General features: G+C 39.5%; 1 long non-coding RNA gene across 1 annotated transcript; it reads left to right on the forward strand.

The window, feature by feature from the left end:
• The first annotated feature begins 7,614 nt into the window (after positions 1-7,614).
• Positions 7,615-8,289, forward strand: LOC131997299 (uncharacterized). The gene is made up of 3 exons (XR_009398180.1): positions 7,615-7,717; positions 7,784-7,943; positions 8,001-8,289. It is a non-coding gene; the product is annotated as an uncharacterized LOC131997299 (long non-coding RNA).
• The last annotated feature ends 4,317 nt before the right edge of the window (positions 8,290-12,606 follow it).

The raw sequence follows: 12,606 nt of genomic DNA on the forward strand, positions 1-12,606 counted from the left end.
TGAAATTTTTTTTTATAATATTAAAATTTCCGTCCTAATTTAGATAAAATAGTCATAAGATAATTCATAGTTTATAAATTAAGCCCAACAAGCAATCATCGAAAATCTTCAGCAATCTATGTAATCAAAAATTCAACTCCATCCAACGATTTGCAGAGGCCTCTTCAGATTCGACGGAAAATGGTGAGTCAATCATAGTGAAATAACATATATATATATACCCAACATATTTACATAATTATAGAAAAACAAACTACTTAATATATTAACAGAATTAATTAAAAAAATCTACTATTGAATTTCCTCAAAATTTCATTTAAACAAAAAGTTAAATTAGCGTGGAAACTCCCATATTTGTACCTCTGTTCCACCAGCTTTAAAACTATTGCTGATTATTTTCTTTTTGTGTGCTTCCCCATAAAAGGGGGGGGGAAAAAAAAAATAAGTAGCATATTTAATAACTTCCATACCTACCATAAAGAGAAATAAGAAAAGAGATTTTATTAATTGTGATTCTATCCCCACAATTGAGAGTGTTGTACTCCTACACAGTGTGGAGACTTTCTCTCCCCGTTCGCTATAATCCAAATTCATGCTGTAGAGGCACATAGCTAAGTCTGATCAATTTTTTTTTGTTTTGTTTGCTCTCTGCTTGTTTGGATATTTTATGGGGGAGCACATAAACATTCGTTCATACCTATAGATCACTTACATAGGTTTTTATTTTTATTTTTGTGTTGTTAATTTGCTTTTGCTCTTTAGAGTCAAGAACAGATACATATCAGTTCCTTTAATTTTGTTTTGCCTTACCAAACCAAGTGTACACTCGAAGAAAAAAGAAATTAGAATATAATAATAATGTAGGTTATAAGAAAAAACAGAAAAAAAAAAAATAACTTTAGAAATTTAAGATTTTTTTTTATTATGAGTTATTTTGAATAAACAACTACTATGATTGAAATAATGATCGGTTAGAGAATTTTCTTGTGGTTTTCTACGATGATGATGTGGTTGTAGTTTAGCTTGAGAAGTGTGTGTTTGGGGTTTTAGAGTCAAGATGCTCACGTCTAAAACAAAGGTAGGGTAGGGATAAGAGCGAGTGTTCCATTGTCATCTTAGGAGCGCGATTTGCATTTTATTTTGTGTCTGTCAATATAGCCATCCCATTATTTTGCTCTTTAATTCGAATGTTACTAGGATATTGCTTAGGGGCTTGTTTGTTTAAAGTGTTCCTAGTACCCTTGGTCCATTGTAATTTATTTAAATTTTGTTAAATTTTTAAAGGGAGTCTTTATAATTTTTATTGTAAGGCTGATATGAGGAGATATTAGAAAGGATACGAACCCCCCTACAAGACTGATTAGCTAGCATACTGATGGCTCCCGTTATCCTTATCTAACTCTCCTTTAACGACCATAGAAAGGATATTCCTAAAGGAATATTTCGGTATTAGCTTATTGTTGGTCATTACAATAAATGGCGCCCAACGTGGGGCTGAAAGATTAGTTTCAGTTCCAAAATTCCGTTCAAAAAAATGATTAGATTTCAACATCCATCCTAAGTGTTAGCTCGAAGGATTTGTAAAAGTTCTCTGAAATATATGATAATTCGTTGCAGGACATTTTTGCTCTCTTGATAGTTCGAGAAGACTTACCGCTTCCAAATTATTATACTTTTTCTTGGAACTACAAGCATTTTCTTTAGAACGTTACATTTAAGGTGGGGTTATATGTAAGACAACTCGTACGTTTAATTTTGGTCTTATGTATCAGTGCCAAGTTTTGTTAAGGATTACAATGAGTTTGCAGAGGGCAACCCATTGTCCGATCATTTCTTGATGACAAGCTCTAAGACTTTGGAGTGAGCTGGTTTGATCAGATTGTACGTATTCGGGTGTTTTGTGTAAGACACCATAGCCAAATTTATTTGCAACTATATTGACAGATGTTCTATGTAATGCCTGAGAACTAACTACAACCCAAAACATACATCATTCGTAGAAAACCCAGCAATATCATATATATATATATATATATATATATATATATATATATATATATATCTATTCATTTGTTTAATTTTTTTGTTAAACTTGAGCATCCTGTTTTTGGAAATATTACATTGAGTTATCATGGCGTTGGCTCGATCGCCTCCTAACAGGAATGAGAGTCAACCTGATCCAGACCCTATCGATTCGGTTGAGATCTGTTCAATTTGTGATGAGGTCTTTGTCGCTAATCAAGAATGTTTAATCCTGAAAAATTGCTCACATATATATCACAGGGTTTGCATTGAGGCACACCTTACATCCTCCACGGAATGCCCCATATGCAAGAAGACCTGTCAGTTATCGGACCTGCAGAAGTATGACTTTTCGTTTCCGCGAGGTGCGACGGATATGGCAACTGCCGGCATGGATGTTCCTCAAACACCACCCGCTGCTAACAGACCTTTGCCCAAATCCAGGGGAAAACCGCGGGGTGCAAGGGCACACAATTATTATACCAGACAGAATCCAGGGGCTGCTTCGGGAGGTGATCCTAATACTTCCACATGGAGTTTGTCTCATCGAGGTGAGACGGATGGTTCCTTCAATCATCGATATGATGGTAATAGGGGACATGCTAGGGCTGGCCAGGACAATTCGGGGAGTTCTTTGAGAGATGTGGGAATCGATTACACTTTGATTAATCGTATGATCGAGGATAACGTAGCTAGGATACTGGGGGCTTTGGACCTCAATCGCGGGGCTAGGAGTAACCAAGGTATCTCTTCGGATTCGTATATCCACCGACGAGTTGACACCGCAGCTCCTTCAAATGGCAATAATTCGAATTTGGCTCAACCACATGTTCACCAGACAAATTCTCCTATACCTTCGGGTAATAACTCCAACCACGATTCGAATGGTTCTGGAATATCTCGGTCGACTTTTACTGCGGATAAGATCACACATATTATCAATGGGTGGGGCCTGAGATTTGACGGTTCGGAAGCGGGACTAACAATAGATGAGTTTTTATATCGTCTGCGGTCCCTGACTGTTGATAACTTTAATGGGGATTTTTCCATCATCTGTAAGAACCTTCAAGTGCTTTTGAGTGGGAAGGCTCGAGAATGGTACTGGCGGTACCGAAAAAATGTTTGCTCCGTGGAGTGGAGTTCTTTTTGTGAGGCAATTTGTCATCAATATAGGAGTTTTAGGACCGCCTTTGATATCATGGAGGAGATCCGTAACCGTAGGCAGAGGAACGGAGAGACATTTGATATGTTCTACGATGGCATTTCGAGTATTATGGATACGCTGCCAAGACCCCTGAGTGAAGATGAGTTAATAGGAATTTTGACTCGTAATTTGAGGCCCGACATTAGACAGGAATTGTTATATGTTCCGATACGATCTATATCCGAATTGCGCATGTTAGTGCAGAAAAGAGAACAGTTTTTGAAAGATGAGCATGTGCGTCGAAGCCTGGCATCGAAAGTACCAGGTTATTCACTTAGTCAACGCAGACAGATATCTGAATTGGACACTAATACGGATCCGTGTTTCATGGAGACAGATTTAGAATCACCGGCTATTAATTCTTTACAAACGAGGACCTCTGGTCTTACGTGCTGGAATTGTGACGGACGCGGCCATAGATGGGAGGACTGCCTGGCAGAGAGACAAGTTTTTTGCTATGGGTGTGGGGCAAAGAAGGTGTACAAACCGAGTTGCCTAAAATGTGGCTCCAACAATACGAACAATTCAAAAAACTTGACGGACTTTGTTCCCCAAGGGGAACAGATGCCTCTACGACACTAGATTTTCCTTCCTCACCTAATTCGGACTGTGTTTCCGCGAATGCTGGGGTGGCAAGCTCCGATAAAAATATACAGACAGATAATGAATACAAGACTATTTTGAGACCCGATCGGTTGCATGATGGATTTGAGCCACCGGTTTTGTTACGACCATTGATTCCCTATCATAAGCGTCTGGCTTTGTATGAAGAGAGACGTAAGGCTATTTTTCACGGAGATGTTTGTGTGGTAACTTCTCTTAATAGACGTAGTGGACCGAAGCGGTCTACGTTGAGAATTCGTCGTTACTGGAAACAGAGGAAACAGTGTAAGAAGTTATTGATTTCGGCGATTATAAGTCAAACGAAGGATAATAGATATTACGCCAGGGTGTCTTTCCTTGGATTCAGCGAGCTAGGACTGTTAGATACTGGGGCCAGCATAAGCTGCATTGGTTCTTCGTTGGCTTTGACTGATTTTTCTACCTTTGAGGGTTTCCATAAATGTAAGTCATTTGTGAACACAGCTGATGGAAGTCCCTTACTGGTTAGAGGTTGGCTAGACACTCAGATTTCGTTTAAATTGCAAACACATGGACTTCGGCTTTTAATTATCCCCTCCATAGCCCAGAGACTTATTTTAGGGATTGATTTTTTTCGATCATTTCAATTGATTCCGGATGTTTTGAATTCTATAGATTTAATTGCAAGTAATTCTAATAGTGACTCGATAGATTTTTCTGTGTTGCACAACCATGATCTTGAAGATAAGGAGGAACCTAATGATTCCTGTCAATCTTTCTACCCGCTTGATCCCAATCAACGTCAACAGCTGGACACAGTCATGTCCTTATTTCCGAATTTTGCTAGGCAAGGTCTGGGTCGGACGGATTTGATTCGCCATAAGATAGATGTGGGCGAGGCTACCCCTATTAAACAAAGGTTTTACCCCGTTTCACCGGCAGTGGAAAAGCTTATGTTTAAGGAGGTAGACCGTATGTTGTCCCTTGGTGTTATTGAGCCGTCTTCGTCACCTTGGAGCTCTCCGATTAGGCTAGTGGTCAAACCTAATAAGGTAAGACTCTGCTTAGATGCGAGGAGGGTAAACCAAGTGACGAAGAAAGATGCATACCCTTTACCGTCGATTGAGGGCATTTTCGCCAGGCTGCCCAAGGCCAACATTATCACGAAGCTTGATCTGAAGGATGCATATTGGCAAATCGCATTGGATGATGAGTCCAAGGCCCTCACTGCGTTTACGGTGCCTGGTAGGCCTCTCTACCAGTTTGTTGTTATGCCTTTTGGCTTATGCAACGCACCGCAGACAATGTGCAGGCTTATGGACAACATCATCCCCTGTGATTTGCGCCACTGCGTCTTCGGTTATCTGGACGACCTTGTGATTGTTTCACCTGATTTTGCATCACACTTGGAAGTGCTAGTTAGGATCTCATCCGAGTTTCGTAAGGCCAACCTTACTCTCAATATAGCGAAGAGTAAGTTCTGCGTTACACGCGTCAATTACCTTGGCTACATCATTGGAGAAGGTGGCATTACGACTGACCCCGATAAGGTCAGTGCCATCCAGAAATGGCCGGTACCAAAGAACCTCAAACAGGTTAGAGGGTTCTTGGGGCTTGCGGGATGGTACCGACGATTTATTGGAAATTTTTCCACTATTGTGTTTGCCATTACTGAGGTTCTATCTTCAAAACGCAAGTTCGTTTGGACTGATGAAGCCCAGACTGCTTTCGAGAGGATAAAAATTCTCCTCACAACAGCTCCAGTTCTTGCAAATCCTGACTTTTGCAAAAAGTTTTATGTGCACTGTGATGCCAGTGACTTTGGAATAGGCGCTGTGCTGGTTCAATTGGATGACGATAACGCGGAACGTCCGATAGCGTACATGAGTCGAAAGTTGAACTCAGCACAGCGTAACTATAGCGTCACGGAGCGCGAATGTCTGGCCGTCATAGAGGCGATACGGAAATTTAGATGCTATATTGAGATGCAAGAATTCGAGATTGTGACGGACCATTCAAGCTTAGTTTGGCTGATGCGTCAAACGAACTTAAGTGGCAGACTAGCCAGGTGGGCTTTCCAGCTCCAGAGTTATAAGTTTAGTGTTAGTCACAGGAAAGGGAAGGAGCACATTGTCCCTGACGCATTATCTCGGATCCCAGAAGGTGATGTCAGTAGCATTCAGGAGGAAATTGGCCCCGAAGTAGATCTTGAATCGTCACATTTTGATAGTGACTCTTATGGGGAGCTAAAGAAAAAGATAAAAGATAATCAGGTTAAGTATCCCGATGTCAGGGTTATTGACAAATACGTTTATATGAGGACGCACCACTATAACGGAGATGAATTTCAAGAAGAATCGGCCTGGAAATTATGGATTCCGGACCAACTACAAAGGGAAGTCATTGCTAGGGCTCACGATTGTCCTGTTTCCGCCCATGGTGGCTCGTATAAGACATTGGAGCTTATTAGGCGTAGGTTTTATTGGCCAGGTATGTTGCGAGATGTGAGGAAGTATGTACAGGACTGCGACGTCTGTAAGATGACGAAAGCTCCAAATTTTGTGTTAAAACCACCTATCACTGGGCAACTTACTTCTGTGCGTCCATTCCAAAGGATGTATATTGACCTTTTGGGGCCCTACCCACGCAGTAAGACAGGATACATAGGTCTACTAATTGTTTTGGACCATTTTACTCGGTATCACTGGTTATGTCCTCTCCGTAGGTTTACGTCAGCTGCAATTGAGGTTTTCTTAGAACAACAGATTTTTCATACATACGGCGTGCCCGAATTCATCGTAAGTGACAATGGGAGCCAATTCAAATCACACGAATTCAACGCATTCCTTACGAAATATGGGGTGACCCACACTTACACCGCATTGTATTCGCCCCAGAGCAATGCCTCGGAAAGGGTGAATCGGTCCTTGATTGCTGGAATTCGAGCGTATTTGAAGGAGGACCATAGACTGTGGGACGAAAGGCTTAGCTTTATAAGTTGTTCATTGCGAAATGCTTACCACCAGTCCTTGGGATGCTCTCCATATTATGCCTTATTTGGCCTGAATATGGTGACGCATGGCTCGTCTTATTCCTTGTTGAGGAACTTACGTCAGTTGGATGAACCAGTGGGCAAGATCGACCGCCCGGACCAATTACAGCACTTGAGGCAGGAGATGAGAAGGTACCATCGAGAGGCACAGGAGAACAACAGACAGCGGTACAATCTTCGCACAAGAGTTCCGAATTTTAAAGTTGGGGATGAGGTTTATCGTCGTAACTTTGCTCAAAGTAATTTTGAGAAAAGTTTTAACTCGAAACTGGCACCGATGTTCCTTAAGTCCAGAATACGAGAACGGCTCGGTAGCCATTACTATGTCTTGGAGGACTTGAACGGTCACCTGGTGGGAACCTACCACGCCAAGGACATAAGGTCCTGAATTGATGTCCTTTTTTTTTTCAAAATAATTCTTCTGCTCAATGAGCAAGAATTATTTAGTTTGTACTGGACATAAGGGGTGTCTTGATATTTGGTCGGCTCAAATCAGTATGTACGATATTTTTTTTTATTTAATTTTTTTTTGTTAGATTTTTGATTTGTTTTAACGGTCTCATGTGAATTAATTTCATTGCATTGGAATGGAACGTCGATTACTTAGTTAGTAATCGCATAAGACATTGCACAGTAACTGCGTTATCGGTGGCAAGAAGAACCACACCGGGTTTTTTTTCTCGACGATGAAAGGCTTCCTAACCCTACTCATGTTCTGGGATCTTTCTTTCTTATTCACACGTCGACGTAATAAAGTCACTACCTTCAATAAAAAGAAAAAAAAAAAAAAAAAGGATACATTGTGTAAGGTATACTTCGTTGAAGTCGAACATATTATATATACATTTATATAAACGGTAATTTGTTGGTGTATTTTTTTTGTTTCTTAAACAACTTTCCTAAAACTTCCATTTTATTCCCAGTGAACTGACTAAAGAAGTGATTGTATTTGGTTTAGAGGAATTATCTTGTTCCACGTGATTAGTGTCCCAGTTAAATATTTCCTTAGGACTGGGAACCTAATTTGAATCCCCTCCAATTTTCTGGAGAAAATTTTAAGTTGGTCCTTATTAAGAATATTTGGTAAGGATACTTCCAACAGACTTGTCAAGCCTATCTCTATATTGCTGTTTTCATTAGGAGCACGTGACTACCCATGGTATTTGGTTTAGCTGAGGTTCCATGATTTTTGGGACTCAAAACATCTTTCCATACCGATTGTTTTACGGCAAACATTTTTTATTGTTTGCTGGGATTTTTTTTTTTTGATAGAATACACACTTATTTGATCGACATTGCAAATTCGGCCAAAGAGGTCAATCATCGATCACCCATAATCAACGTGCCATCATATCAACGAAGAAGAAATCCAAAGAGCAGAAAAAACAACACTCGAAAGAAGCCCACAACGGTTTATCGTGTCAACCATTGGCTTAAAAATTTGTTTTGTTGAGAAAGAAGTACATTTATAGCTGTCTCGTTACGTCCATCGCACAAAAATAATAATGCTATTTGATCCAGCGAAAGCAGAATATATGGAATAAGTAGTAAAGGAATACGCAATTTTTGGGAGGAGTTAAATCTAGAGGTTTGTTCCTGAAATTTTTTTTTATAATATTAAAATTTCCGTCCTAATTTAGATAAAATAGTCATAAGATAATTCATAGTTTATAAATTAAGCCCAACAAGCAATCATCGAAAATCTTCAGCAATCTATGTAATCAAAAATTCAACTCCATCCAACGATTTGCAGAGGCCTCTTCAGATTCGACGGAAAATGGTGAGTCAATCATAGTGAAATAACATATATATATATACCCAACATATTTACATAATTATAGAAAAACAAACTACTTAATATATTAACAGAATTAATTAAAAAAATCTACTATTGAATTTCCTCAAAATTTCATTTAAACAAAAAGTTAAATTAGCGTGGAAACTCCCATATTTGTACCTCTGTTCCACCAGCTTTAAAACTATTGCTGATTATTTTCTTTTTGTGTGCTTCCCCATAAAAGGGGGGGGGGGAAAAAAAAATAAGTAGCATATTTAATAACTTCCATACCTACCATAAAGAGAAATAAGAAAAGAGATTTTATTAATTGTGATTCTATCCCCACAATTGAGAGTGTTGTACTCCTACACAGTGTGGAGACTTTCTCTCCCCGTTCGCTATAATCCAAATTCATGCTGTAGAGGCACATAGCTAAGTCTGATCAATTTTTTTTTGTTTTGTTTGCTCTCTGCTTGTTTGGATATTTTATGGGGGAGCACATAAACATTCGTTCATACCTATAGATCACTTACATAGGTTTTTATTTTTATTTTTGTGTTGTTAATTTGCTTTTGCTCTTTAGAGTCAAGAACAGATACATATCAGTTCCTTTAATTTTGTTTTGCCTTACCAAACCAAGTGTACACTCGAAGAAAAAAGAAATTAGAATATAATAATAATGTAGGTTATAAGAAAAAACAGAAAAAAAAAAAATAACTTTAGAAATTTAAGATTTTTTTTTATTATGAGTTATTTTGAATAAACAACTACTATGATTGAAATAATGATCGGTTAGAGAATTTTCTTGTGGTTTTCTACGATGATGATGTGGTTGTAGTTTAGCTTGAGAAGTGTGTGTTTGGGGTTTTAGAGTCAAGATGCTCACGTCTAAAACAAAGGTAGGGTAGGGATAAGAGCGAGTGTTCCATTGTCATCTTAGGAGCGCGATTTGCATTTTATTTTGTGTCTGTCAATATAGCCATCCCATTATTTTGCTCTTTAATTCGAATGTTACTAGGATATTGCTTAGGGGCTTGTTTGTTTAAAGTGTTCCTAGTACCCTTGGTCCATTGTAATTTATTTAAATTTTGTTAAATTTTTAAAGGGAGTCTTTATAATTTTTATTGTAAGGCTGATATGAGGAGATATTAGAAAGGATACGAACCCCCCTACAAGACTGATTAGCTAGCATACTGATGGCTCCCGTTATCCTTATCTAACTCTCCTTTAACGACCATAGAAAGGATATTCCTAAAGGAATATTTCGGTATTAGCTTATTGTTGGTCATTACAATAAATGGCGCCCAACGTGGGGCTGAAAGATTAGTTTCAGTTCCAAAATTCCGTTCAAAAAAATGATTAGATTTCAACATCCATCCTAAGTGTTAGCTCGAAGGATTTGTAAAAGTTCTCTGAAATATATGATAATTCGTTGCAGGACATTTTTGCTCTCTTGATAGTTCGAGAAGACTTACCGCTTCCAAATTATTATACTTTTTCTTGGAACTACAAGCATTTTCTTTAGAACGTTACATTTAAGGTGGGGTTATATGTAAGACAACTCGTACGTTTAATTTTGGTCTTATGTATCAGTGCCAAGTTTTGTTAAGGATTACAATGAGTTTGCAGAGGGCAACCCATTGTCCGATCATTTCTTGATGACAAGCTCTAAGACTTTGGAGTGAGCTGGTTTGATCAGATTGTACGTATTCGGGTGTTTTGTGTAAGACACCATAGCCAAATTTATTTGCAACTATATTGACAGATGTTCTATGTAATGCCTGAGAACTAACTACAACCCAAAACATACATCATTCGTAGAAAACCCAGCAATATCATATATATATATATATATATATATATATATATATATATATATATCTATTCATTTGTTTAATTTTTTTGTTAAACTTGAGCATCCTGTTTTTGGAAATATTACATTGAGTTATCATGGCGTTGGCTCGATCGCCTCCTAACAGGAATGAGAGTCAACCTGATCCAGACCCTATCGATTCGGTTGAGATCTGTTCAATTTGTGATGAGGTCTTTGTCGCTAATCAAGAATGTTTAATCCTGAAAAATTGCTCACATATATATCACAGGGTTTGCATTGAGGCACACCTTACATCCTCCACGGAATGCCCCATATGCAAGAAGACCTGTCAGTTATCGGACCTGCAGAAGTATGACTTTTCGTTTCCGCGAGGTGCGACGGATATGGCAACTGCCGGCATGGATGTTCCTCAAACACCACCCGCTGCTAACAGACCTTTGCCCAAATCCAGGGGAAAACCGCGGGGTGCAAGGGCACACAATTATTATACCAGACAGAATCCAGGGGCTGCTTCGGGAGGTGATCCTAATACTTCCACATGGAGTTTGTCTCATCGAGGTGAGACGGATGGTTCCTTCAATCATCGATATGATGGTAATAGGGGACATGCTAGGGCTGGCCAGGACAATTCGGGGAGTTCTTTGAGAGATGTGGGAATCGATTACACTTTGATTAATCGTATGATCGAGGATAACGTAGCTAGGATACTGGGGGCTTTGGACCTCAATCGCGGGGCTAGGAGTAACCAAGGTATCTCTTCGGATTCGTATATCCACCGACGAGTTGACACCGCAGCTCCTTCAAATGGCAATAATTCGAATTTGGCTCAACCACATGTTCACCAGACAAATTCTCCTATACCTTCGGGTAATAACTCCAACCACGATTCGAATGGTTCTGGAATATCTCGGTCGACTTTTACTGCGGATAAGATCACACATATTATCAATGGGTGGGGCCTGAGATTTGACGGTTCGGAAGCGGGACTAACAATAGATGAGTTTTTATATCGTCTGCGGTCCCTGACTGTTGATAACTTTAATGGGGATTTTTCCATCATCTGTAAGAACCTTCAAGTGCTTTTGAGTGGGAAGGCTCGAGAATGGTACTGGCGGTACCGAAAAAATGTTTGCTCCGTGGAGTGGAGTTCTTTTTGTGAGGCAATTTGTCATCAATATAGGAGTTTTAGGACCGCCTTTGATATCATGGAGGAGATCCGTAACCGTAGGCAGAGGAACGGAGAGACATTTGATATGTTCTACGATGGCATTTCGAGTATTATGGATACGCTGCCAAGACCCCTGAGTGAAGATGAGTTAATAGGAATTTTGACTCGTAATTTGAGGCCCGACATTAGACAGGAATTGTTATATGTTCCGATACGATCTATATCCGAATTGCGCATGTTAGTGCAGAAAAGAGAACAGTTTTTGAAAGATGAGCATGTGCGTCGAAGCCTGGCATCGAAAGTACCAGGTTATTCACTTAGTCAACGCAGACAGATATCTGAATTGGACACTAATACGGATCCGTGTTTCATGGAGACAGATTTAGAATCACCGGCTATTAATTCTTTACAAACGAGGACCTCTGGTCTTACGTGCTGGAATTGTGACGGACGCGGCCATAGATGGGAGGACTGCCTGGCAGAGAGACAAGTTTTTTGCTATGGGTGTGGGGCAAAGAAGGTGTACAAACCGAGTTGCCTAAAATGTGGCTCCAACAATACGAACAATTCAAAAAACTTGACGGACTTTGTTCCCCAAGGGGAACAGATGCCTCTACGACACTAGATTTTCCTTCCTCACCTAATTCGGACTGTGTTTCCGCGAATGCTGGGGTGGCAAGCTCCGATAAAAATATACAGACAGATAATGAATACAAGACTATTTTGAGACCCGATCGGTTGCATGATGGATTTGAGCCACCGGTTTTGTTACGACCATTGATTCCCTATCATAAGCGTCTGGCTTTGTATGAAGAGAGACGTAAGGCTATTTTTCACGGAGATGTTTGTGTGGTAACTTCTCTTAATAGACGTAGTGGACCGAAGCGGTCTACGTTGAGAATTCGTCGTTACTGGAAACAGAGGAAACAGTGTAAGAAGTTATTGATTTCGGCGATTATAAGTCAAA

The sequence above is a fragment of the Stomoxys calcitrans genome, chromosome 4, assembly GCF_963082655.1.
Source record: "Stomoxys calcitrans chromosome 4, idStoCalc2.1, whole genome shotgun sequence".
In the NCBI taxonomy this organism is placed as follows: domain Eukaryota; kingdom Metazoa; phylum Arthropoda; class Insecta; order Diptera; family Muscidae; genus Stomoxys; species Stomoxys calcitrans.